The sequence below is a fragment of the Ornithorhynchus anatinus genome, chromosome 9 (genome assembly GCF_004115215.2).
Source record: "Ornithorhynchus anatinus isolate Pmale09 chromosome 9, mOrnAna1.pri.v4, whole genome shotgun sequence".
NCBI lineage: Eukaryota > Metazoa > Chordata > Mammalia > Monotremata > Ornithorhynchidae > Ornithorhynchus > Ornithorhynchus anatinus.
The window spans coordinates 45,342,083-45,369,221 of NC_041736.1; the positions used below are offsets into that span (position 1 = coordinate 45,342,083).

A 27,139-nucleotide genomic window follows, 5' to 3' on the forward strand; every position below is an offset into this window, starting at 1 on the left:
CCTTGACTTCTCTGTGCCTCCGTTACTTCATCTGTAAATTGGGGATTGAGACTGTGAGCCCCACATGGGACAGCGACTGTGTCCAACCCGATTTGCTTGAATCCACTCCAGTGCTTAGTATAGTGCCTAGGACATAGCAAGCACTTAATAAATATGATAATTATTAATTGTAATTATTAAACACCCACTCTATGCAGAGTTCTGCACAGTTATGGTCTATATGGTCTGAAATAGACACAGACACTGCCAGGCTGTGCTTAGTATACTGCTCTGTACACAGTAAGTGCTCAATAGATATTACTGACTGATAGAGTGGCAGTACCCACTGATGGGGAGCAGTAATTCTCTCGCAAAATGTGAGTATTTTCTGGGCTAGAGATTGGCTACATGAAGTAATGCCAACCTGCTTCTCCCTACCTTATGGAATGAGGTTGGGAAAAATGGTGGTCACAAAATAGAAGTGTTTAATCGTACTTACTGAGTGCTTACTGGGTGCAAAGCACTATACTAAGCATTTAAATGAAGAACAGAGAGAGGTGTCATGTGAGATGGGGCTTTCAAGATTCTCCAGCTCAATTTCTCAGTTGCACATTCCAGTTCAGGAACATGACTGCCTGCTCCCACCAATGGAGTCATTTTCAGTATCTTCCCCACTTTCCATAGCGTAAGCATCCAAGCTTGTTTGACAATTTAGTTCCATTAGCACTAATGGTGATTGAGCACTTTCGAAAGGGACAGGCTACCCCTAGAGAACAAAATTCACACATTAAGATATCAAAGCAATGGAGTGTTTTCTGCCATTGAAATGTGGGGCCTTCAAGTGATTAGTTCCATTAACCGTAATGAGAATATCACACATACATCTTTCAGGCATGGGACAAGCCCAAATATGGCATCTACATGAGAAATGTTTCATGGTCCCATTTTCAGGTTTTCAAATCCAGCCGTATAACTGCAGCAATGAGCTCTTAGCAAGTTTTCATAAATCCACAATACTTTTTTTTGTAGAAATTAGCCCATTTTTGGAATTCTTCACTGTTTTGAACAGCAATGGTTTCCTTGGACTAGGACGTACTCATGAGGAAAATTAGCTTATAATCAATCAACCAATCAGTGCTATTTATTGAGCATTGAACTGAGCGCCAGGGAGGACACAATAGAGAATATACAATCCCTGTCCACAAGGAGTTTACAGCCTAGACGAGTCAGACATTCAAATAAATTACAGCTAGAGAAAATAGCCGACTGTAAGGCTATTCATTCATTCATTCATTCATTCATTCATTCATTCATTCATTCAATAGTACTTATCGAGTGCTTATTATGTGCAGAGCACTGTACTAAGCGCTTGGAATGAACAAGTCGGCAACAGATAGAGACGGTCCCTGCCGTTTGACGGGCTTACGGTCTGATCGGGGGAGACGGGCGGACGAGAACGATGGCAATAAACAGAGTCAGGGGGAAGAACATCTCGTAAAAACAGTGGCAACTAAATAGAATCAAGGCGATGTACATTTCATTAACAAAATAAATAGGGTATTGAAAATATATACAGTCGAGCAGACTTTTTGTGGGACTGAAGGTGGGAGAATATCAAGAGCTGAGAGGGTTCAGGAAGTAGTGTTGCCTAGCAGAAAGAGCACAGACCTGGGTTCTAATCCCAGCTCCACCACTTGTCTGGAGTCTGACCTGGGCAGGTCATTTAACTTCTCGGTGCCTCAGTTTCCTCCACTGTCAAATAGGGATTCAATACCTGTTCTCCCTCCTATTTGGACCGTGAGCCTCATGTAATAATAATTGTGGTGTTTGTTAAGCACTTATGGATGCCAAGTACTGAACTAAACACTGGGATAGATAGAAGACAATTAGGTCAGACGCAGTTCCTGTCGCACATGGAGCTCGCAATCTAAGTAGGATGGAGAACGGGTATTTAATCTGCATCTCACAGATGCGGAAAATGAGTCACGGATAAGTGACTTGCCTAGGTCCCACAGCAGACACGTGGAGGAGCCAGGATTAGAACCCGGATCCTCGGCTTCCAGGCCAGTGCTATTTCCTTTAGGGCACACTGCTTCTCAATAGAGCACAAAAGAATTGGTAAATACAACCCTGCCCTCTTAGGGAACTATGTTGTCTAACAGATTTAGGTTGGGATGGGAATGGAAGCGTGATCAAATTGACTTTTCTCCCTCTGCATTTGCAGGGTCTTCCAGTGGTCTTAGAGTGGGTGCCCCAATTTGGGACAGGAGCTGTGTCTGACCTGATTCTCTTGTACCTATATCCCAGTGCTTAGTATAGTGCTTGGTCCACCGTAAGTGCTTAATAAGCACCATTATTATTATTATTATATTATCATTACTCTTCCAGTAAGTGACATCAGTTTTACAGGGACTACTCCAGGTGGCCTTAAACTATACCCCTTTAAAGATTCGGTAAAAGCTCCGAGCAGTAAGCTAAAATGCTTGTATTTCAGTTCAGAGATCTCGTTTGAATGATTTTTCCGGCGTTTGAGATAAATATCAGCTATTAACACCCAGCAAAATAAGGCCGTGAGTAGGTCAGTTTGTACCAAGAGTGTTTTGGAACTGTTGCACCAACACATTTGGGAGGAGGTCAGTTTGTCCTGTTCCACATCCTGTGGCGTGAGGGTTACGCAGTTCAAAAAGCTGTGTGTGCAGGGCAGCACCAGAAGGGGAGGGGGAAAGCAGTGCTGTTCAGTCGAGGTGAAAAATGGCAGGGGAGAAGCTGATAAACAAGGGAAAGAAAAGACCCTGTTTGTCCACGGTCCACTGCTGGGGAGCCTCCATACACGGCAAAGTGGAAGAGGCAGGAGCCACAACTTGGCACATCCTTGTTTTGGCGTCCCCAACAGAACAGAGCAGCAGCCCATTTTCCCTTCTGCACATGTGGCATTATCGGCTTCCTTTAGAACCGAGCGGGCGCTTTCCCCATCACATGAAACTTGACTCTGAGGCAATTTGGCCAAGCTGAGATCTGCCCCGCAGATGGCTCTATTCCCAGGCCCAGCCTAGTGTGGAGCACTGATGAGAGTGGGCTGGCTTTTCGAGCACAGAGACTTCAAGGAGTTCAGAAGGCAGAATTGAAAAGCGCCCCAGCTACTCCAGATAGCAATCGCACCAGTCCAGGGAAGTACTATAAGCGAGGGGTCGTGTGAAAAGGACCGTAGTTTGTCCCTCGGTCACTTCAGCTCAACTCATACAGCTGAATAAAAGCTCTGGGTTGGTTACATCACCCTTCAACGGGAAGATTCCCTAAACAGAGCCAGTGTACACCAGTAGGGAAGTTTTTCTTCTGTGTTCCACGTGGTAGTAAAAGGGGTGTAGGAGAAGTCAGGAAAATCCTAAAATTCCAGGCTCTGAAGGAAGTAGAATATAATAACAATGTTGGTATCTGTTAAGCGCTTACTATGTGCCGAGCACTGTTCTAAGCGCTGGGGCAGACACACGGGAATCAGGTTGTCCCACGTGGGGCTCACCGTCTTCATCCCCATTTTACAGATGAGGTAACTGAGGCACCGAGAAGTGAAGTGACTTGCCCAAAGTCACAGAGCCGACAAGTGGCCGAGCCGGGATTCGAACCCACGACCTCTGACTCCAAAGCCCGTGCTCTTTCCACCGAGCCACGCTGCTTCTCTAATATGTGGACTGGAGCTTCAATCACTTAATCGTTCAACCAGTGGCATTTATTAAATGAGACTGTCGGCTCACTATGGACGGGGAATGTCTCTGCTAATCCGTTGCACCAACCCAAGCATTTAGTACAGTGCTCTGCACATAGTAAGCGCTTGATAAATACGACCGACGATGAAGGGACTTACAGAGAGTTAGCGGCTTGTTAATTTACATAACCCATAACAAAATGACCTTTTCCTTCTGTCAAAAGGAGGTATATGCACAGGGTTCAAGAGTAACATATCTCCTTGAATCCCTCTGGTCAATGACAAAATCAGAGTGAGACAGTCAAATCCCCAACCTAGAAACAGCTGGAGATGTTGCCGCTGAATAAACCAATCAGTGCTCCCGTGAGGACCAATAATACACGTGATGCTCCCAAACGAGGCACACTGGAAAATCCAAGAAGAGTAAAAGGCAGCAATCTAACAAGTGATCCAGATATAATAATAATGAATTTCATTTGTAAAACTAATATTGCAGCATATGCCACAAACATTAGGCTGGATTACAAAGCCGTTTGTTTACTGTGGAAAAGCTAATTCTTTGTAGTGAGCAGGCATAACATAGATTATAAATGCCCATAGATCTTGAATTTCCAGAAGCAATGGGCATTTGTTTTTATTATTTCACTACAAATGTAAAGTTAATGGGCCAGCATTGTAGCTTTAAGTGAATTTACTCAATTTGGTTCTATTTTAGAACAAGGATAAGAATATTGAATGTAGAATGAGTGCTTAGTCTCCACTGGAATGAAATCATAAATATCTTATGTTTATAGAAATTTTGGTTGACAGATCATTATACGTCAGCTTCAGACACTCCGATATCTCAAATTTTCTGAATAAAATTACTTTGGAAAGCTTTTTATTTTGGCTTTTTTGGGTTTGAAAATCCAGTTGCAAAATACAACTGATAAGCTCATTTTATACACCTGCTTTCCCCATCGGACATCTCTGTTTGAAATTAATTTTGAAATGTTCTTTACTGGTTCATTCCACTTTAGTTAATCCCTTGAGATTTTCAGGATATGTGCAGGGGGTGAGTGAATTTGTTTGGAACAGAAAAAGAGGTTGTATTTATTGGAAAATGTACAAATATTTACATTTCTGCACTTGCTATGATAATAAATACACTAAATACTTTGCTGTATCCGACTGTAACAGGAAGCAAAACTACGGGAACATTTGGGACAGTGTTCATTTATTAATTCCACCAAGTTCTTACTTCTGACAAACCCACGCATGTGGTTTGGGAGAGTGGCAATCCAGCTGATCTCCTAGCTGGACTTCATGCTCAAAACTGACCCACTGGGCATGGCTTTCTCTCTACATGGAACTCTCTCCCCCCTCAAATCCAGCAAACCACTTGCTGTATACATCTCTCCATTTCCAACCTTGAGAATACTCAGCTTTTAAAGGCGACTGTCTTACTGGAGTTCTTTTCAATACCCTACAATCTCCACTGTAAAAATGAATCCATACTGATGCCTTTGTGATAATGGAAAAAAAATGAAGTTACACAATTACTCAGTACCTACCCTTTTTGCGACAACAATAGTTTATGGGGAATGTCTTTGCTTGGGAGAAAGATCCCCATCATCCCCCAGCTCCATTGGAAAAAAGACCCTGCCACAACTTCGGAGATACCTGGGGAAAAGTCTCTTTGGCCCGATGGAGATGGGGAACTAGTTTGGGATGAGGCCAAAGCGTAAAAGCTTTAGTGGCTGCTATTTGATACTAGGGTGACTCGGGAGCTCTATCCACTCTCTGAGGCAGTCAATCTGTCACCTTAATCAGGATTAAATTTACTCGACAAGCAGGAGAAAATGAATTCCTGCAGGAAAATGTTGGTTTCCTGCACTAACAATCAATGTGAAACTGCTTTCAGCCTCCTTAATCCTTTAATTACATCACAACTCTTATTACAGCCCAACTGAAAAAATAAACTCCCAATCGACCCCCCATTCCCCGCAAAAAACAAACAAACACCCAACAACCCTAGCCAGGGCCTAAAATGCTTTAGGTTTTCAAATGATTATCTATAATTTAAATACTGGAGACTGCTCTATAGAGCTATGAGATCTCAGCTTCCTCAAGATTCCTCCAGATCTTTTAGCAAGATGGCTGTTCCTGCCTCCCTCAAGATGTGTCCAATCTCAGAAATTGTTGGTGTGGTTTGTTTTTCACAAAGGGGAGATGTTTTAACATTTCCTTTTTCATTTTAATTACAGAGTCATGTGGTCCAGGACTGACAAGGTTAGAACCATTTCAGAACTAGGTTCCCCAAGCTCAGCCCAAGATAAATTGTGGTACCAATCAATCAGTGAATCAATGGTATTTACTGAGTACTTATTCTGTGCAGCGCACTATAGTAAGTGCTTGGGAAAAGACAAAACAATAGTTGGTAGACACATTCGCTGCCCAGAAAGAGTTTACACCAAGACAATACGCCCTTCAACATTCCACTCTCTCCCTCCCCAAATTCTTCTCCACAAAATTGGGAATGTGTTAAAAGTGCTCTCTGATCTTAGTGTTGCAGGATTTATGACCAATCGCTCAACCGATCACTCATTCGATCAATCTATTGTATTCCTTAAGCACCTACTGGGTGCAGAGCACTGTACTAAGAACTTGGGAGAGTACAGTGCATTAGCACTGGTAGATCCCTGACCTCAAGAAGCTTACATTCTAGTGGGAAAGACAGACAAGAAAATACATTAAAATTTAGGGCAAACAGAAAAGGAGATGTACCTAAGTGCTCTGGGGATGGAGGTTAGGGTTAAGGTTTGAGTAGCAAAGAAGTGCAAGAGTTAATGGTGGTGCTGGGGAGGGTGGAGGGTTAGAAGAGGCGAGGCTCTCTACTAAGAAGCTCTCTACTAAAAGCCGGAATGGATAAAAACAAATTGGGTTGGACACGGTTCCCGTCCCACATGGAGTTCACAGTCTCAATCCCCATTTTACAGATGAGGTAACTGAGGCACGATTTGTCAAGTGATTTGCCCAAGGTCACACGGCAGACAAGGGACTAGATTAGATTAGAACCCATGACCTTCTGACTCTCAGGCTGCGTTCTATCCACTACACCATGCTGCGTCCTATTCCTAGTACCACTACTTCGTGTAGGCCTGCAGCACAGACTGCTAATTTCAGGCTATCAAGAATTTTATCTCTACGCAGTTCACTCCAAACGAAAGATCTCCGGTCCACTTCCACAAAATCTGCACGGTTCTTTGATCAAACTTTGGTAGAGGTGTAAAACTGCCCAGAGGACCCACACAAACATTTTCATCTTGATGCCCGATCAAATTTGCCCGATCTGATTTTCTGTGATCACAGAAAAAACCCAAAATCAGAGAACGGTTTTCTAGGAGCAGTTTATGTGAATGATTGACAGAATTGATGTACCGATGATTCCTGTGGCCTTTATACTAAGTCTCCTCCTCCGCAATTGAGATGCTGGAACGAACATGTTATCACGATGGAAAGCTCTCCTCCCTCTGCCTCTATCAGAAAGATGAGATCATTACATACCCTGAACCAAGGTGGCTTCCTTTACATTTACCGACTACCTCCGTCCTAGAATAAAAAAAGGCTCAGAATGTGCTTCTTCTCAAATACCTATTCTATCCTTCACTTCTCTGCATTTGGTCTTAAAGTATATTTTTAGCTACAGTGACTTCTATTATTACGACCACTGGGATCACAGTCTTTTTGTGTGTCTCCAAAAAGCTGTGTTTCCCTAGACATGGGCAGAGAGGCAAAGCCTTCTTTAGAAAAGCAGTATTCAGGGTAGTTCAATCAGGTTATAATTGACTCTAATTGGCACTCCCAGAAGCTGTTAAGTTCTTTTTCTGCAGTCTGGTAGTGGGTAGAAGTTCTTTTCCGCTTTTGAGAAGATCAAAGAAAATCCCCATTTCCTCTTCCAGTTGATCCTAGTGAAGGACAACTCCAGTGGAGGGTATACAGGCAGGGACATTTTCGGCAGCAGGGCGGGACAGCTCAGTGAAGGGGGAGGTTTTCATTCGATTAGCTGCCTGCTCACTGTCAGTCGGTCAGTCATCATATTTATGGAGTGCTTACTGTGAGCAGAGCACTGTATAAAAAGCTTAGGTGAGTACAATGTAACAGGCACATTTTCTGCCCGTAGTGAGTCTGCAGAGTCCAATATATTAACGGTAAGACTTACAGCAATAGGAGGCTTAATATCAACAGTCAAAGAGAGATACGGTTTGTCCCTTTCTTATCCTTATCCTCCCAATCCTTTTATTCTTCACCTTCTTTTTTCTCTAAATTATTTTGTCTGACTTCCCTGCTCGACTAAAACTCTTTGAGGACAGAGATTGTGTACCCAAGGGTTTAGTACAGTGTTCTGCACAGAGCAGACTCTCGATATTAATAAATTCATTATCTGTATCTACCCCAGTTCTTAGCGAAATTGTTGGCCCATAGCAAGTGCTTAATAAATACCACAACTATTATTATTTTTATTATTAATGGTACTTGGACAAAGCATAACCCAGAACAACTCACCAAGGAACAACATACACGTAATATACCCTGAAAAAAGAAGTCTTCACCTATATCTGCCTTGATTGCAAATACTTGAGACCCAGGGGCTGTATCTCTCTGATCCATGTATTTCTTTCCCAGTGCTTAGCACATAATAAGCACTTAATAGATGCAATTATACTATTATATACTTAGTCATTCGATCTTATTGATATAATAACCGATCCAATATAAAACCCTTGCTAATATTTTTGCCCTTTCAATTCCCTTGGCCGGTAAACTCTTAGAACAGGATAATTTCATCAACACCATTTGAGAAATGAAAAGCAGAACTGGTAGCATATTGTGCTCTCTGAATGATGGTGTTTAGCAAAGAGATGACTTCAAATCCATTCTGTTGCCTGTAAGACATTTGGAATCATTTCCAGGTTTGTTATGGCATGTCTGCTGATCTGTCCTGTTTAGTTTTGGTTCTTTGCCATTAACAACAATTTATGTTTCTACTAACCTCAGAAAGGCTTTTGGAGTGAACAAAAACCAAGCAGAATTGCTGTTTTGTTAGTATTCGTGGAACTGAGGAGCTGGATTGGGGGAGCAGGGAAATATGAGGCCCATTTCCTCTTCCTGCACTTTCTGCTTGATACGATCCGGTGGCCTTTACTCCATCCTAATCTCGGTGACCACTCAGCTGCATCCGACACTGTGGATCACCCCCTTCTACCGGAAACATTATCCAACCTTGGCTTCACTGGCACTATCCTCTCTTGATTCTCTTCCGATCTCTTTGCTCACTCATCCTCAGTCTCTTTTGTGGGCTTCTCCTCTGCCTCCCTCCCCGTAACTGTGGGAGTCCCTCAAGGATCAGTTCTGGGCCCCCTTCTAATCTTCATCTACACCCACTCTCTTGAACAATTCGTTTGCTCCCATGGCTTCAACTTCCACCCCTATATGGTTGATTCCCAAATCGACATCTCCAGTCCCGATCTTTCTCTTTCTCTGCAGTCTTGTATTTCCTCCTGCATTCAGGACATCTCTCTCTACTTGGATGTCCTGCTGACACTTCAAACGTAACATGTCTAAAACAGAACTCCTCGTTTTTCCTTTCCAAACACTATACTCCCCCAGACTTTCCCATCACCGAAGACGGCACAACCATCCTTCCTTTTTAAGATATGGTATTTTGTGTCGAGCACTATTCTAAGCCCTGGGGTAGGTACAAGTAAATAAGGCAAGATACAGTCCCTGCACCACATGGGATTCACAGTCTAAGTAGGAGGGAGAGCAGGTATTGCAGGCCCATTTCACAGCTGAGGAAACGGAGGCACAGAAAAGATAAGCGACTTGCCCAAGGTCACACTGAAGTCAAGTGGGAGAACAGACTAGAACCCAGATCCTCTGGCTCCCAGGCCTGTGATTTATAATAATAATGATGGTTTTTGTTAAGCGCTTATTATGTGCCAAGCACTGTTCTAAGCACTGAACATGTTCTAAGCACTGGGCGCTGTTCTAAATCAACACTGCTTCCTTGTCTCACAAGCCTGTAACCTTGTTATCATCTTCAACTCCTCTCTCTCATTCAACCCACATATTTAGTCTGTCAGCAAATCCTTTCTTTTCAACTTTCACAATGCTGCTAAAATCTGTCCTTTACTTTCCATCCAAACTGCTACTCTGCTGATCCAAGCACTTATCCTATCCTGCCTTGACTCCTGCATCAGCTTCCTCGCTGACCTCCCAGCTTCCTATCCCTACCCACTCCAATTCATACTTCACTCTGCTAACCGGATCATTTTTCAAAAGAAAATTCTACCCACATTTCCCCACTCCTCAAGAACCTCCCTTGTTTGCCCTCTACCTCCGCCTCAAACATAAACTTCTTACCATTGACTTTAAAGCATTCAGTCACCTTGCCCAGCTCCTATCTTGCCTCGCTAATTTCCTACTACAATCGAGCACGCTTACTTCACTCTTCTAACACCAACCTACTCAGTAAACCTCCATCTCATCTGTCTCATCTCCAAACCTTTGCTCGTGTTCTACTCCTGACCTGAAACTCCCTCCCACTTCAGATCCAAGAGACCACGACTCTCCCCACCTTAAAGTCTTATTAAAGTCACATATCCTCCAAGAGACCTCCCTCTCTCTTCTGCGTCACCCTTGTACTTGATTTGTACACTCTTTCAGGACCTTGTGCTTATATACATATGCATAAGCACGTATGCATAATCTATTTTAATATCTGTCTCCCCCTCTAGACTACAAGCTCCTTGTGGATAATGTCTATCAATTATCGTATATGATATATACGACAGAAAGAGTGATGGAGAGACTAGAACCCAGGTCCTCTGAGTCTCAGGTTCATGCTTTATCCACAAATCCATTCATTCATTCAATAGTATTTATAGAGTGCTTACTGTGTGCAGGGCACTGTACTAAGCATTTGGAAAGTACAATTCGGCAACAGACAGAGACAATCCCTACCCAACAATTCCTACTCCATAGCATGGAAAGCCGCTTGTTGTATTTTACTCTCTCGAGCAGTACAGTGCACATAGGAAACACAAAATAAATTTGACTGATTGATTATTCCATCTGCTCAGTTTTGTGGGTTTACAGGGAAAGGATTGAAGAGCTTTGGTGTGAGTGAGAGGAGACAGAGGGAAAGAAAACTGATGGAAAACAACATGAAATTGTACTGAAGTTTGGATAATAATAATAATGTTGGTATTTGTTAAGCGCTTACTATGTGCCGAGCACCGTTCTAAGCGCTGGGGTAGACACAGGGGAATCAGGTTGTCCCACGTTGGGCTCACAGTCTTAATCCCCATTTTACAGATGAGGTAACTGAGGCACCGAGGAGTGAAGTGACTTGTTTGTGGCTCAATAGCACATAATTCTTTAAATCTCACCGGAAAAGCCTACACAACGTATCATAATCAAGGTTAGACGTTCACATCCTCATCTGTCAAAAGGCATGGGGATGCAACCCAACAGGGTTACATGGGGTAGGGATGAGGCAGGCACAAAGAGCGCCACAAAGTTCCAGCACATCAGCATTTTGCCCCATGCAGCCTGAAGGAACACACCCTTGAAGAGTGGAAATTGCCAGCTCAGTAATTTATTAAGAACTGCATTGCTTGAAGGCCGTTTATAAAAATAAATTTTTATATGGCCATAAGCAGCGTGGTTCAAGACCCCGGGGTTGGGAGTCAGAGGTCACGGGTTCTAATCCTCCGGCTCTGCCCTTTGTCAGCTGTGTGACTGTGGGCAAGTCACTTCTCTGTGCCTCCGTTACCTCATCTGTAAAATGGGGATGAAGACTGTGAGCCCTACGCGGGACAACAGTGCTTGGCACATAGTAAGCGCTTAGCAAACACCAACATCATCATCATTATTAGTTTCTTAGCTCCTTGAGTCCAGGGATTGTTTCTTCTGACTTTTATTGACTCCTCTTAATGTTTAGCTCAGCACCTGTAGAGATTCTCAATAAATACTAGTGATTGATTGATTGACTGATGAGTACTTAGACACTGTTTTCCTCTGCTCTTCCTAACTTTCAGCACAGAGCATCTCAGGGGCATTCTGCACCGCTTTGGTGAATTATTAACACAAGAAATGGTAACAGTAATAAATAAGGGTGCTTGTTAAGTGCTTACCGGGTGCCAAGCTCCATGTTGAGTGCTAAGACAGAATATAATCAAATCAGGCACAGTCACTGTTCCATTATCCTGCAAAGGGAACGAAAACCTGTTTCTGTAAAAACGGTGATGGCTATTTGACCCAAGGCACAAAATCAATTCAGGATCAGTGGAGAAAGAGAGGCTGAGCATATCAGATTTCTCAGGAGCTGAAACCTATGGACCAAGCCAAACCTTATTTTTCCATAAGTCGATCGATTAATCAATCAATCAAGCCCAAGAGGAACCTTTCCCAAGACAAGACAGTAGTCTCTTGATATGGTGACATCACCCGAGAAACTTCTATCTTTCCAAGACATAATTTAGGAACTCAGCCAGTTGAAATTATAATTAAGTGAAAGATCTTGCTCCCTGGGTTTTAAATACCCCTGAGATGTAGAGAATCCATACTTGAGTCATTCTCACCAACTGATTTGGAGATCTCCAGAATTCCCTAGTCATATCCACTAACCATTTGCCTTATAACTGTGATACTGCATATTTCTTGGGGACATAAAGTGAATTTCATGCAGGATGAATCCCCCAGAGATCATTTAATTGCTTTAAATTAATATTCTCTTATGGTTTTAATTGGGAGAAAAAGAGGAATAAAAGAATTGACTTAATTACAAACATGCTCATTTCCACATGCCCATAATTATGGCCAATGTTTTTCTCCAAAGCTGTAGTGAATTTTGTACCATTCAGGACTTTGAGAGGATGGCAGGAGGGAGGCTGCAAAAGCTGAATTTGGAAAAATGATTTTTTAATTCCTCATGCAACTTGCATTTTAAAGGCGACTAGTCCCAAATTGTATCACAAAACATTAAAAAAATTACATTTACCTTAATGAACTCTAATGCTCTGATCTCAAGACTCTGGGCAGGCTCATTTTAACAGCACGGCAACCTTAAATCCCTTCTCATCCAATTCATCCTCTCCATGCCAGAAGTTCTTATTTCACACCTGCTTCACTCGAACTCCAGAGCTTTAAATATCACTATTTTCTCATATATCATTCATTTCCTATTAACTTTGTCCTCTGAATAAACTTAGAGTGTCCAATAAGACATCTGAGCTGGAAAAACCTTTAATGCTATTTACACTTGACTTTTCTGGGATAGGCTTCTACTCTATAGAGACAAAAAGGCCAAGTGAAGCAGGGGAGAGCAATTGGGAATTGGTTTGCTTTACCACCTACACTCTCACCGAATTAAGACTATTGAAAAGGGATAAAGTGAAAACACTCTTAGTCGGTTGAGAAACCAGTTCAGAAAGTCCCCTAGGATCTTCCTATCACTGAATACTCAATGGAGGGAAATGTTTGAGTATTTCACAAACCATATCTGCTCTGCATTATCCAAAGTGCTGTCTTTGTCAGTACTACCACTAATAATAATAACAGCGGTATTTGTTAAGCGCTTACAATGTGCCAAGCACTGTTCTAAGCCCTGGGGTAGCTAAAAGGTGTCTCACGTGGGGCTCACAGCCTTAATCCCCATTTTACGGATGAGGTAACTGAGGCACAGAGAAGTTAAGTGACTTACCCAAAGTCACACAGCTGACAGTGGCAGAGCGGGGATTAGAACCCCCGACCTCTGACTCCCAAGCCCGTGCTCTTTCCACTGAGTCACGCTGCTTCTCATACTAGTGGGTATAGTGATGAATATCCCTGTTAAGAAGCTTCAGCTCCAGCAGTTTGTGGCCAGAATGAGCCATCGATCAATCAATCAGGGATATTTATTGAGTGCTTACTGTGTACAAAGCACTGTACTAAGCATTTGGGGGTGAAGGGGTGGTGGGGGGCAGTGAATATCAAGTAATCAAACATACAGATCTAAACGTACAGACCCATCCCAAGAGAAGCCCCTTCATGACATCTTTCATTTCTACCATTGTTGTTTTGTCCTTTATTGGAATAAAATGGAGGGTTTGACTGGGTGCAAAGGTTTGGAAATTGATTTTTTAAAAAGGCACTTCATCTACCCTTTAACTGGATACTCAGACTTAGTGGATCAGTCCCTACCTCTTTGAAACCTGAATGAGGAGTTCCAGGTTCTAAAATAGTTCTTCATTGTTTCTGCTGGGTGTCCTTGGTGACTCAGATAAGCACTTGGGGCCTTAGTTCCTTTAAGAGAAAAATAGCGATAACGGCCCTAAATTAATCTATCAACAGTAAGTAGTCACTCCACAACTATTGAATATATAGCATTGAATTAAGCACTTGGGAGAGTACACAGAGGTACAGGGATGTAATCCCTGCTCTTGAGGGGTTTACAAACTATGGGAGAGAGAATTACAAAATTGCCTCGATAGGATGTAGACTGTCAGAACAGAATAATATGTAATTAGATGTGGGCTAAAATACTACAGGAGGTTTAGAGTACAGAGTTTATGACCTTACAGAGATGTACAATAATTCTTAATCTCTTTGGATCTTCATGAGAAAGGGGGTTTAAATAACTACAGAGTGGCACTAATAACGATACTACTTTTTTGTTATATGTCCCATGATGTTTCATGGTAATTTACTTTATGATAGTACTTATCGACATAATTTTGTAAATCAGAAGGAATTGGGACAAACTAATAGAACTCCAGGTGATAGTGTTTATCTCAATCCGAATTCTCACCTTCAAAAATAAAAGAGTAAAGGAAAAAGAATTCTATTAATTACACACATCATTTCACAAACAGCAAAGAGAGCCCATTTTCACAATAAGCGGAGTGAAGGGGGGTAATTAGGACGAAGAAGCTTCCAGCTTTGCTACTGACTTAGAAAAAAGCAAAGTCAGGAACAAAGTTCTCAAAAGAGAGACAGTTCTTTGCTCTCAAGAACAATGCCCCTTGGTTTCTTTTAGACCTATGAACAGAGCTCTTTCCCCCATGAGACTGAGGCAGCTAGACTGGCCCCATCTCTCTCCTTCCATGCTGATCGGATGACATTGACATTGTTTTTAAAGAATTTTCACACTCTGGAGATTTCTCTGTAAACTTGTTCACTGACAGGTTTTCCACAGACATTTAGGAGTCCACTGCACCTAGAGGTTAAAATAGCCACATTAATTCCCGGTATAATGACCCTGACTAACACTTGCAGTCTGCAAAGATAAAGATAAGCAACATATTCTATGCGATCTGTTCCATCAGTTGCCAGGAATGAGCACGCTGTCTCATGCAATTCCTCTCTCAAGATCTCCAAGGAATCTTAGCTTTTCCTGGAGGAATAACAAGAAATGGGACTTTATTAGTGCATTTATCAAGTGTCCGGAGGAACCTCATATCTGTAATGGTGAATGTGAGTGAGGTATTGACAAGGAAACCAAAACTGATATGGATTCTGTCAGATTGATTCAATTAATCTTAACCTGAAGTCTAATCCCTGCTCTGCCACTTGCCTACTGCTGTGTGACCTTGGGCAAGTTACCTAACTCTCTGCGGCTCAGTTTCCACATCTGTAAAATGAAGATTAAATACCTATTCTCCCTCCCCCTTAGACTGTGAGCCCCTTGTGGGACAGGGACAGCTTTTGATCTGATTATCTTATAACTATCTCAGGGCTTAGTACAGTGTTTGGCATATAATAAGTACATAAACCCACAATTATAATTAGTACTGTTATTATTGCAATAAAAAATGCTATCTGTGCTTGCTATGATTTCATCCTCCAGATTGTGAATCTTTCATTTATGTTTCTACCAGCCTACTTCTAGCAAAAGCCAGACTTCCTGTTTTCCAATCAGTAGGTTTTCTTAAAAGATCTCAAATGAAATCACAGTGGTCATTTAATTGTTTTCCCCGCAGGGAGTTTTTCCACTCATTTCTGATCTCTACCCATTATCATTTTTCTTCCACTGGCTTCTCTTTTGCCCCTATTCACTAGATAAGACTGGATCACTTATCCTACATTCCAGCCCCCCCACCCCCTCATTTTCACAGTACTGGAGGGGATCACAGTTTTCCTTCACCATCTGCACCATCAAATCTAAATAAAAATAAGCTCCTAGAAACAAGTTATTCCGAGAAGGGAAAAGTATTAAAATTAAATATTCAGCCATACTAAGTGCTTACTGTTGTAGAGTTCGAAGACACAATCCTTTTCCTCTTCCACTCAATTCTTTTGATTAATTTTAGCTCTGAACATTTATATTACTGTTGTTTTGCTATATCCCTGTTCTTAAACTGGACATTTAGGAAATTCATTTAGACCACTGGAGTGGTAATTTACTTAAGATTTAAAGGACCTCCCCAAATACCTCGTTTAAGGAGTCGCTAATTCAGCCGGTCATCTGTGTTTATTAAGCAGCTCTCTGTGTAGTGACCCAGTCAGGTGCTCTGGGGAGTTGTTAAGGAAACAGAAGAAATGGTTCCTGCCCTTAAGCAGTTCCCAATCACCACTTGGATCTGGCCTACTAGTGAATGTGGCCTTAATTTCACTTCGCAGATGGAGAAGAGCCACAGTGGTTTCCGGGAATTACACTGAATTCTAGAGGAGCCAGCACCGGAAACTCCTCCGGACTCCTGAATCCCAGGGCCATCAATAGCCTCACATTTCCTCTGTTGAAAGACACGTGTGATTTAAAGGTCACATTTGCAAAGGACAGATGTGTTTAGCGAATATAATTTGGAGGTAATTCAATTTTTGGAATGAATCTGCACCGGACAACTTTAATCCCAAGAGCCAACTCCACCTTGGCAAAGACTGCACTATGTTGACAAGATCAATGGTTTGAAGGCTACTTCTCCATAATCCTGCCTACACCCTTGTTCCAAAAACTCTGGGATCAACCCATCACCTGACTCACAAACTTGTTTCAGGCTCCCCACTTCCCCACAATTTTCATAGGACCCCTCACCCTGAGGCAGTCCCAGGTGGCTACAGGATATCCTTAAAGTCTGGCTTGGAGTGGCATAAAAAGGGGGGGAACAAGGCTCTCAACCCCTTCCCCCTACCCAAGATCATCTATTAATCGATAATATGTCAACCTCCTCAAACCAATGAGGAGGCCCAGACAAAGAAGTGCTCTTCTAACAAGAAGCAATGTGGCCACATCTCTGCTGTGTGATCTGGGGCAAATCACTTAACTTCTCTGTGCCTCTGTTAATATTACTGTAAAATCTGGATTAAGACTGTGAGCCCCCTATGGGACATGGACTGTGTTCAACCTGATTACCTTTTAAAAAAAAATCTATCCCAGAGCTTAGTACAGTGCTTGGTACATAGTAAGCCCTTAACAAAAACCATAAAAGAACCAAGGGGATTCATCTGCATGCTTCTGACCTTCTTCCCCCAAATTTCCGGGACCTGTCCCTTCCTCTTCATCCAAATGGCCACCACTGGTCCAGGCACTTGTCATAGTTCAGCTTCGGTACTGCATCAGTCATTGACGTAATCTGCTTTCAGAATCCCCTTCTCCAGTTCATATTTCATCTGCTCCTCCGATTATTTTCCCACTCCTCAAATACTTTTCCACTGGATGCCTGTTCCAGGGTCAAGCAGAAACTTCTGATATCAGCATTAAGGTACTCAAATCTCTTCTCATTCTCCAAGATATGCACGTTCTTCTCCCACCACATACTATCTCTAACACCTGGTTCCTCTCAAGCTAACCTATTCCCTGCCCCTTGTTTTCATCTGTCCTGCCAATGATCTTTTTCTCAGGCCCTCTCCTATGTCTGTAACTCCCTCCCACTTCATATTTTCCAAATCACAGCTCTCCTTATCTTCAGAGTCCTCCTGAAATCCCACCTCCAGGAAGCCCTCCCCTATTAATTTATATTCATCTCTCTTTATATCCCCTAACTTCCAATTCTGTCCTATATGTCACATAAACTAGACTGTAAGCTCACCGCGGGCAGGAAACGTGTCCACCAAGTCTGTTAAAGTGTAAATTGATTGACAGAAGTACTCACAACCCCTTAGCACTTACATCTTGTATCTTCCATTCTCTATTACTTTATCTTATCTGTAATTTATATAAGTATCCTGTAGATTGCAATCTCCTTGTGGACAGGGAATATGTTTCCCAACACTGTTATATTGTTATATTGTACTCTCCCAAGAGCTTATACAGTGCTCTTCATGGAGTAAACACTCAAATATGATTAAATGCTTGATATCCCTCTTCCCTACTGGACTGTAAGCTCTTGGGATGATGGTTATTCCATCCTGCAGTGTTTCTACTGCCTGTTATATCCATGTTTGTCTCCCTCAATAGATTTTAAGCTCCTTGGAGGCAAGAAATATGGGGCATGCCTCCGCTATACTTCTCCAACACTTAGAAAAGTCCTTTGCACTCTTCAATATAAACCACCGATTAATTAGCTGATTGACCTTTGTAGTATTAATGTAGTTCCTTGGGGAAAATAATAATCAGTTGTGTGCAAAATTTTCCGTCACTCAGAATTTTGTTAGGAAAGGTAGATTCCAGTTCCCGTCTTTCTTTTACTGTTCGCTCAATGAAGGGCAAAAAGAAAGCTATTAAACATTTCCATATCTCCATTTCCTCTGATGTTCTACATGTCTGATCCCTACATACCTCACAGAAATGCTCTGAAGTTGATTTTGAAGTTCCAGGTCTGTCACTGGGCAGTTGGATGAATTTAGGCGAATTGCTTGACTGTTCTGGACCTCTATTTCCTCATCTGTAAAATACGGTCAAGATCAAGTGTGCGTAGAACACAGCAAATGCTTACTAAAATGTCATAGTTAAATTAAAATTAGAATTGCCAAATGTTAATCGTTGAAAACAAGAACGGATACATTTTAAAATGCATAAGTAAATGAATTAAATAAGCGTATGTTGTTGTACTCTCCCAGCACACAGTAAGTGCTCAATAAATACAATTGAATGAATGAATGTATCTCCCCATTAGATTATAAATTCCTTGAGGGAGGGGAACATGTCTCCCAAGTCCATTTTACGTACTCTCTCATGCATGTAGTACAGTATTCTGCACAGAGTAAGTGTCCAGTAAATACCATGGACTCACTGACCAATAATAGGTGGCTATAAGTGACGCGAAGCAGTTGGCAGGACTACAGTGGTGGAAGATTACTTAAGGAATAGCTCTTGTAGATGGTTACTTATAGGAGGTATTTAAAGTTGGAGAAGCATGTGGTTTGGTGGACTGAGGAGGAAGTTCTATGAAGGGAAACAGGCTTGGATACTGGGTCAGATACAGCAAAACCACAGATAAGATGGAATTTGGTGTTAGCTTGGGAGGAATGAAGAGTGCAAGCTGGGGTGCAGTCTTCTGACAGGCAGAACTGAACAAAATGTAGTGAATTGGCTCCATCTGGCCCCACAAATGGTCTTCCCCAGCCTTTAGAGGGAAAGCACATGGACTGCCGGAGACTGTTATTTTGCAGTGACATTGAAAAAGGACACATGGACGAAGGCTTTTGAACTTGGCTAAATTTACATGACAGCTCTGCGGCCAGAAGAATGGCTCACTCTCATTTGGGGCTGACAACCGGAAGTTAGGACCACAGAGTTAGGGTGGTATTTGTTTATTTGTATATTTATATTAATGTCTGTTTCCCCCTCTGGAATGTGAGCTCTTTGTGGGCAGGGAATGTGGCTGATGTTATATTGTACTCTCACAAGTGTTTAGAACAGGGGGTTGCACACAGTGAGCGCTCAATAAATATGACTGAATGAGTGAATTGAAGCACTTACTATGTGCCAGGCTGGGACTGACACAAGCTAATGGGGTTGGATACAGTCCTTGTCCCACATGGGGCTCACTGTCTTAATCCCCACTTGACAGATGAGGTAACTGAGGCACTGAGAAGTGAAGTGACTTGCCCAAGGTCACAGAGCAGACATGCGGCGGAGCCAGAATTAGAACCCAGGTTCTCTTACTCCCAGGCCCATGCTCTTTCCACTAAGCAGCGCGGCTCAGTGGAAAGAGCCCGGGCTTAGGAGTTAGAGGTCATGGATTCGAATCCCGGCTCGGCCACCTGTCAGCTGTGTGACTGTGGGCAAGTAACTTAACTTCTCTGTGCCTCCGTTCCCTCATCTGTCAAATGGAGATTACGACTGTGAGCCTCACGTGGGACACCCTGATGACCCTGTATCTCCCCCAGCGCTTAGAACAGTGCTCTGCACCTAGTACGCGCTTAACAAATACCAACATTATCATTACACACGCTGATAGTCTTTCACCCCTTTATTCCGGCAGCAGCGGCAGCATCATCAGCTCTCTAGGAGCTCCGGCTCCTTCAGTCGATCAATTGTATTTATTGAGCACTTACTATGTGCAGAGCACCGTACTAAGCACGGTGGGAGAGTACAGCACAACAGACACATTCCTTGCCCACAACGACCTTACAGTCTAGGGTGTTTTCCACATTCCCGGCTGAAGAATGTAAAGACGGACCACGTTCAGTGGGTTTTATAAAGCACTGCTTTATGGGATCATCTCTGTGCAAGATTAATATTTCACGGAGCAAACTCTGCCAACCTGTCAGGGAACCAGGCCACAATCTCCTAGTTCCCAGAATGTGGATTGAGAGGCCCAAATTTACAGAACACCAGAGAGCAGTCTAATTTAAATACACTTTTTTTTTCCTCCTCTTTAAAATGAAGAGACTAGCACATTGATTTTGCAGTTTATCCTGCCCTGGAGAAGGGATAGGCATAGAGCCCATCTTGAATTCAAAGCTTATTTTTAAAGTTTTTTAAAGTTCCCGAACTTTTGCTCACATTTTCATGCTTCAGCCCTTTAAAATGTAGCTGCTTCTACCAAGATGTTAAATGTTACATTTCCCTGAGGTAAGCAGTGTATGTGTGGTGAATTTTTCATTAAGCCGAAAAGACCATGGTACGAGGCAGCAAATTTTAAATGCGGCCAATTCTGAGGCCTCCATCCTGGACTTATTCACGGTACTCCAACTGCACAACCTCCCCTACTTCATGGCCACTTCCTCAGAAACAGCTTAGCCTGATAGAAAGAGCATAGGCCTGGGATCCAGAGGACCTGGGTTCTAATTGAGAAGCAGCGTGGCTCAGTGGATAGAGCCCGGGCTTAGGAGTCAGAGGTCATGGGTTCTAGTCCCGGCTCCGCCACCTGTCAGCTGGGTGACTCTGGGCAAGTCACTTCACTTCTCGGTGCCTCAGTTCCCTCATCTGGAAAATGGGGTTGAAGACTGTGAGCCTCACGTGGGACGATCTGATGACCCTGTATCTAGCCAGCGCTTAAAACAGTGCTCGGCACATAGTAAGCGCTTAACAAATACCAACGTTATTATTGATCCCAGCTCATCCATTTGCTTTCTGAGTGACCTTGGGCCAGTCACTTAACTTCTCTGTGCCACAGTTACTTCATCTGAAAAATGGGGATAATATACATTTCTCCTCCCCTTCACACTGTGAACTTCCTGCAGGACTGAGACTTAACAGATTTCTTGCACCTAACCCACTGCACAGTTAAGTGTTTCCCTACAGAAAACCCTTAATAAACATCACATTAACTAGGATAAGGAGGTCAGGGAATTTTGGTGGGATGCTCCCAAATTTAAACAAATTGTTTCCATGTCCTAGTTATCACTCACTGAATCACAACCTTGTCAACTGCCTCACGTCTACCTTAAATTGGTGCAGTTCAGATCATTCAGTCAATCGATAGTATTTCTTGAGGGCAGAGCACTGGACTTACAGCTTGGGAAAACACAGTAAAGCAGATTTGGTAGATATGTTCCCTGACCACAAGGAGCTTGGGAGAATAGAGCACACCACGTTCAGTTTTTCGGAAGAAGGGTGGGTGTTATGAAGAAACTGAATTTACTGTTTATAGGAGGACACAGTGCAGGGCTGGAATGGTAATGACTAGGCTGCAGTAAAGACAAACAAGAAATTTCAGGGAGCAATTGTTGAGCTGCCAGCAGAAGCACAGTTGTGGGAAGAGAAAGGGAGGAGGAGAGGAAAGTGAATCCAAAAGGCAAAGGGAGAGGATGATGGATTTATCTTGTGTTTGCTCCGTCTCCTCTGCTGGGGCCATCCAACTCCTCCATCCAACCCTGCCTTTCCTTCTCTCTCCTACCCCTCTCCCATTTCTCTCTCGCTCGCTTTCTCTCTTTCATTTTCTTACCTTTTACTTCCTCCACGCTCCCAACTTACTTTGTTTGAGCCATTTTATCTCGGGAATCTGTGGCTCATTTCTCCCAGCAACATCTTTTCAAACTTCTGCCCCGGTACACATTCCCACTCTCTCATCTCATGCTGGGACAGAAACCAAGGGGAAGCAGAATAAACTCAGACACACACACACACACACACACGCACACACCAGCTGCAAAACCAAACACTGAAAATCAAAGTAAACACTTGAGGCAGTGTGTTTATCATATTTTCTCTTCTGCTTTCCTGATTCTCACTTGTCAGACAAACCCGCCTCCAGTTAGCCATCTGCACTGATCTTTGAGAAAAGAAGGTCACCTCCCTACAACCCCAAAGCCCCTCTTAACAACCTCATTAGTGAATTCTGTCTTTTTTTTTTTTTTCCATAGTATTGTTTCACTTTCTGGCTGCCTCGGAGAGCCAGGCATATTTCTGTCTTTTCTTTTTCTGTGAACCTTAAAGATTTTGGAGTTTGAAATCTTTCACTTTTCAGAAGTAGGTTCTTCATATCCAACTGATTCAGAAACAAAAAAAAAAACCTCAGCATTTTAATTAGCGGATGTCATTAAAATTAGGCTTCTCTGTTGAGAGCGTCTTCCAGCCATTTGAATAGGGTACTCCACTCAGTGACTCATTCCCCGAAAGCCCTTGTAAAATTCCTAGATAATAAGGCCCTTCTTATCATCTATTGGGTCTTTGTAATCTTTGTGGAAAGTTTTAGAAGCTTTATGGGGAAATAGGCTGAGGGCCTTTTACAAAGAGATAAAGAGATTCACTTCCTGATGCCACCAGCCATTAGTGCTCATCTCCCAAAATCTCCTTGAAGTGTTAGGAAACCCTGGCGGAATCATTAAAAAAACCCAGATGATTCTGCCCACGGTAAGTATTTTGGTGCACTAGCATCCCTCAATTTAGAGGAATGAGGATAACCAGTGGATTTTAAACTCAATGATTACCCAATTCAGAGAAGCAGCGCGGCTCAGTGGAAAGAGCCCGGGTTTGGGAGTCGGAGGTCATGGGTTCGAATCCCGGCTCCGCCTCTAGTCAGCTGTGTGACTTCGGGCAAGTCACTTCATTTCTCTGGGCCTCAGTTCCCTCATCTTTAAAATGGAGATTAAAACTGTGAGCTCTACGTGGGAGCGCTTAGAACAGTGCTTTGCACATAGTAAGCACTTAACAAATACCACCATTATTGTTCATTTTTACCTAATTTTTGTCTGAGTGTTCGAGTGCAGATTTCTATTATAAAGTTAGTAATGATACACGGAACATGTCTGCCAACTCTGTTATATTGTGCTTTGCCAAGTAGTTGGTACAGTCTTCTGCACACAGTAAGCGCTCAATAAATACCCCTGATGATGAATAACAGACTTTGAATTTATCTAACAAATTGCTCAAAGCAGATGTATTTTCTTTCTTCAGTTCTCCTCCCAATAACCTTGTGAAGCAGTTAAGGCAAAGGGAAAGGGCTGAGAAAGTATCACAGAGAAACCTTGAAAACAATTCTCTGGCTACATTTCTCCACTAATGATTAGACAAATCATCTTGAGCTGGTGCCAAAGTGATTTGACACTTCATGGTGGGAGGCACAATGGAAAACCAAAGAGTTGTTCCTTCCCCAGCTTTCTCAATTCCTAATTAGAATCTCTTTTACCCTCTCTCTCTGCCACTCTGGCAGTCTGTGCCCTACTAAATATTAGAACTCGTGTTACGCTTTCAATATCTGCATATTAATTTCCTCTGGGCACCTGGATGAAATTACCAGAATCTTTCCCAGCTCGTTCAAACCCCTGTCGAGTCTGAAATCAATTTTATTACGGTCCCTGCTCAGATGAAGCGCTCTGTCCTCTGTGCTCTTATTCAAGTCTTTGAGACAACAGTAAAATTAGTCTCCAGGCAAAAATGTTTCACTCAGTTACAATTTTCTATTTCCAGGTGGTGTGACATCTTACGTGCAGGAGAAATTTTCAAGCAGTCAAAACCGTCTACGGCCGGGTGATAACTTCTTGCTTGAAGAATGACTGATGTTTCTCCTTACGGAAGGCATAGCTTTGTGGTTTCTCTGATGAGAAAACCTAGGTTTTATGACTTGCGGTGGCTCCGGGAATAGCGGCTCGTTTTGATATTGCTCAAGTCGATTTAGGTTGTGATGTTATTGATTTTATTTAAAGCTCTCTGGCTTTCATTGTAGGGATGGGGAAGGAGCGTGGTCAATTTCCTTCGAAGGCAGATGGAGGACACTTCTCTGGGCCTCAGTTCCCTCATCTTGAAAATGGAGATTAAAACTGGGAGCCCTATGTGGGACAACCTGATCACCTTGTATCCCCCCAGCGCTTAGAACAGTGCTTTGCACATAGTAAGTACTTAACAAATACCACCATTATTATTCATTTTTACCTAATTTTTGTCTGAGTGTTTGTCATGGGAAAGATATGGGGAAGGGGGCAGTCAGAGTGGGGCATGCCGGGCCTGAACCGTAGCTCTGGGAAGGTGATGAGATCCTGCTGTTGTTACAGGCGGCACTTGGGCCTTGATCAGGAGCAAATAAATCAGGCAGAGTGATCCCACCCAGGCTTTGCTCCCCATGTGGGACAGGGACTGGGTCTAATCTGCTTACCTTGTATCTACCCCAGCACTCAGTACAGTGCTTGAAGCATAGTAATCTCAGTCTCAATCTCAACAGAGTCTGATAACCAGTTTCACAAGGCAAAACATGATGAGGCCCCATTTCAAAGGTAAAATGGCATTCTCTCTGTCCTAACTCTCTTTGATACGGTTAGTCGCATCTAGCTAGGTAGGAACTTAGTTCCTTAAAATAAGTTACAGTTTAAAGAGGCTACGCATAAGGCATTCACAGATTGCTTTGGCGATACTCCCTCCATTTGCACTTCTGTATGCCGATGGGATGCAAAAAAACACAATTGGACCAGTATTTGATGGGGCTCTTAAATTGTGAGCCGTCCGAGGGACAGGGACCTCACCTAATTCCCACCTGTGTATTCCCTCTCACACTTAGTACGGTGCTCTGCCCCAGAAAGCGCTTAATAAATACTACTACTGCTATGGGACCCTTTTTCAGGTTAAATGTTAACAGCAGCAAAACGGACCAATGGCCCAAATCTAGAAGACAAAACATCAAATAGTGCTGCAGGAAAAATATAATAAACATTATGAATATAATGTTTTAAGTCCCAGCCATATGCTAACACCTGGAGAGACTGGCTGTGATTCTTCTGAAGAGGGTGGTGATTTCAATCAACCCATCGGTGGTATTTATTAAGTGCCTACTGGGTGCAGAGCACTGTATTTGACATATGGGAAAGTACAATACAACAAATTTGGTAGACATGACCCCTGGCCACAAGGAACTGTGATTTCCTCAACCACTGTTCTTTTTACTCTTTTTTTTTAATGGTTTTTGTTAAGTGCTTACTATATGCCAGGATACTATTATCCTGGAGATACAGGATAATTAGGTTGGACACAGTCCCTCCCCCACATGGAGTTCACTGTCTAAAGTCCCAATTTACAGATGAGGTGCTTGAGGCACAGAGATGTTAAGGGACTTGCCCAAGGTCACACAGCAGACAAATGACAGAGCTGGGATTAGAACCCAGGTCCTTCTGACTCCCAGGCCCATGCTCTGTCCAGCAGACCACACTGCTTTCGAGGAATGGTCTCTTCCTCTTTCTCTTCTGTTGTTCCCATCACCACCTCTGCATTTGAGGATTAACAATGAGTTTATTTTGGAAAGTATTTTTAAAATTATTATTAATTTTACGGAATCGTCATTCAGTCAATCATATTTATTGATCACTTATTGTGTGCAGAGCACTGGACTAAGCACTTGGGCGAATAGTGCATGTTAAAAATAATCACATTCCCTGCCCTAACAAGATTACAGTCTAGAAAGACTGTAAATGATTACTGTGCGTCAAGCGCTATTCCAAATGCTGGGGTTGATTCAAATTAATTAGATTGGACACAACCCTTGCCCCACTGAGGGCTCACAGTCTGAGTAGGAGGGAGAAGAAGTATTGCATCCCCATTTTACAGTTGAAGAAAACTGAGGCACAGAGAAGTTAAGTGACTCACCCAAGTCAAACAGCAAGCAAGTCACTAAACTCTGTGCCTCATTTACCTCATCTGTAAAATGAGCCAAGGAGGACTGTGCTGCTTCTATTCCATGGCTCCTAAGGATAGTGCTTTCTCTTGGATCTGCTGGCTCTCAGCCATGTCAAGTAGGATTCTCATCTCTACCATGGAATGAAAATGCTGATGCTTAGATGCCTAAATTGTTAAACTCAATTAATATCTTACCGGCAGAATCTAGATGTTCTGAATATATCCTCTGACACCCAGGCCCATGCTCTTCCCAAGAGATCACCATGCACCCAATTCACCCATGCTGAATCCACGCACCCAATCCTCTCTCAAATCCCAATGGTGTTCCTTCAGAAAAATGCAGTGAAAACATACACCATGGAAGAATTGAGTGCATCTGTGAATCTACTGAGACACAGATAGGCGAGATCTTTTCCAAACAGCTTGAGAGTGTACAGCTGTGCTGCTCTAGAAGAGGCAAACCCTTAAATGTTCTGACTTCTAAAATGGATTTCACTTTTCTACTGTCAGGCTGATTTTTTTGTTTTATTTTTCTTCCCTTTCGTTTTCTCCTATAGAACATCTTGCTATTGTTAAGATTAAAATGTAGCTTCCCTCCCAAATGCCTTTCCCATTTGATATTCACTTACTCCACAAACCCATCTTGAGCGTAAATCTCATGATTAGGTGCTTCACCCTCTTTTTCCAATTTATAAGATGGGATAGAAGGCCAAATGTTATTATATTTTCTCTCTGTATATGCTATAGATGTAACTTCAAAGGAGTAGAGTGCATACACTGTAATTATAGAACAAAAATGAGCCAACGGTTATGGTTATTTAAACCCAAATACCGTGATGTTTATATGCTCTCCACTGATTCGTGTTTTACTGCCCATCTCCAGTATCCAAATTTTGAAGACTTTGAACCGAAAAAAATATCGATTGGGTTACCTCATGACAAGATGCAATGTGAAGTGATGTTACGATGGGATCATTCTGAACCTCCTAGGAACGGTATCAGTCTGTTTC

The 27,139-nt window shown here is 42.6% G+C and overlaps 1 long non-coding RNA gene across 1 annotated transcript; it reads right to left on the reverse strand.

The window, feature by feature from the left end:
* Nucleotides 1–27,139, reverse strand: LOC114814151. The gene is made up of 6 exons (XR_003761890.1): nt 27,062–27,139; nt 18,420–18,525; nt 17,162–17,361; nt 13,907–14,008; nt 11,860–11,931; nt 1–31 (listed from the first exon to the last, which is right to left on the reverse strand). It is a non-coding gene; the product is annotated as an uncharacterized LOC114814151 (long non-coding RNA).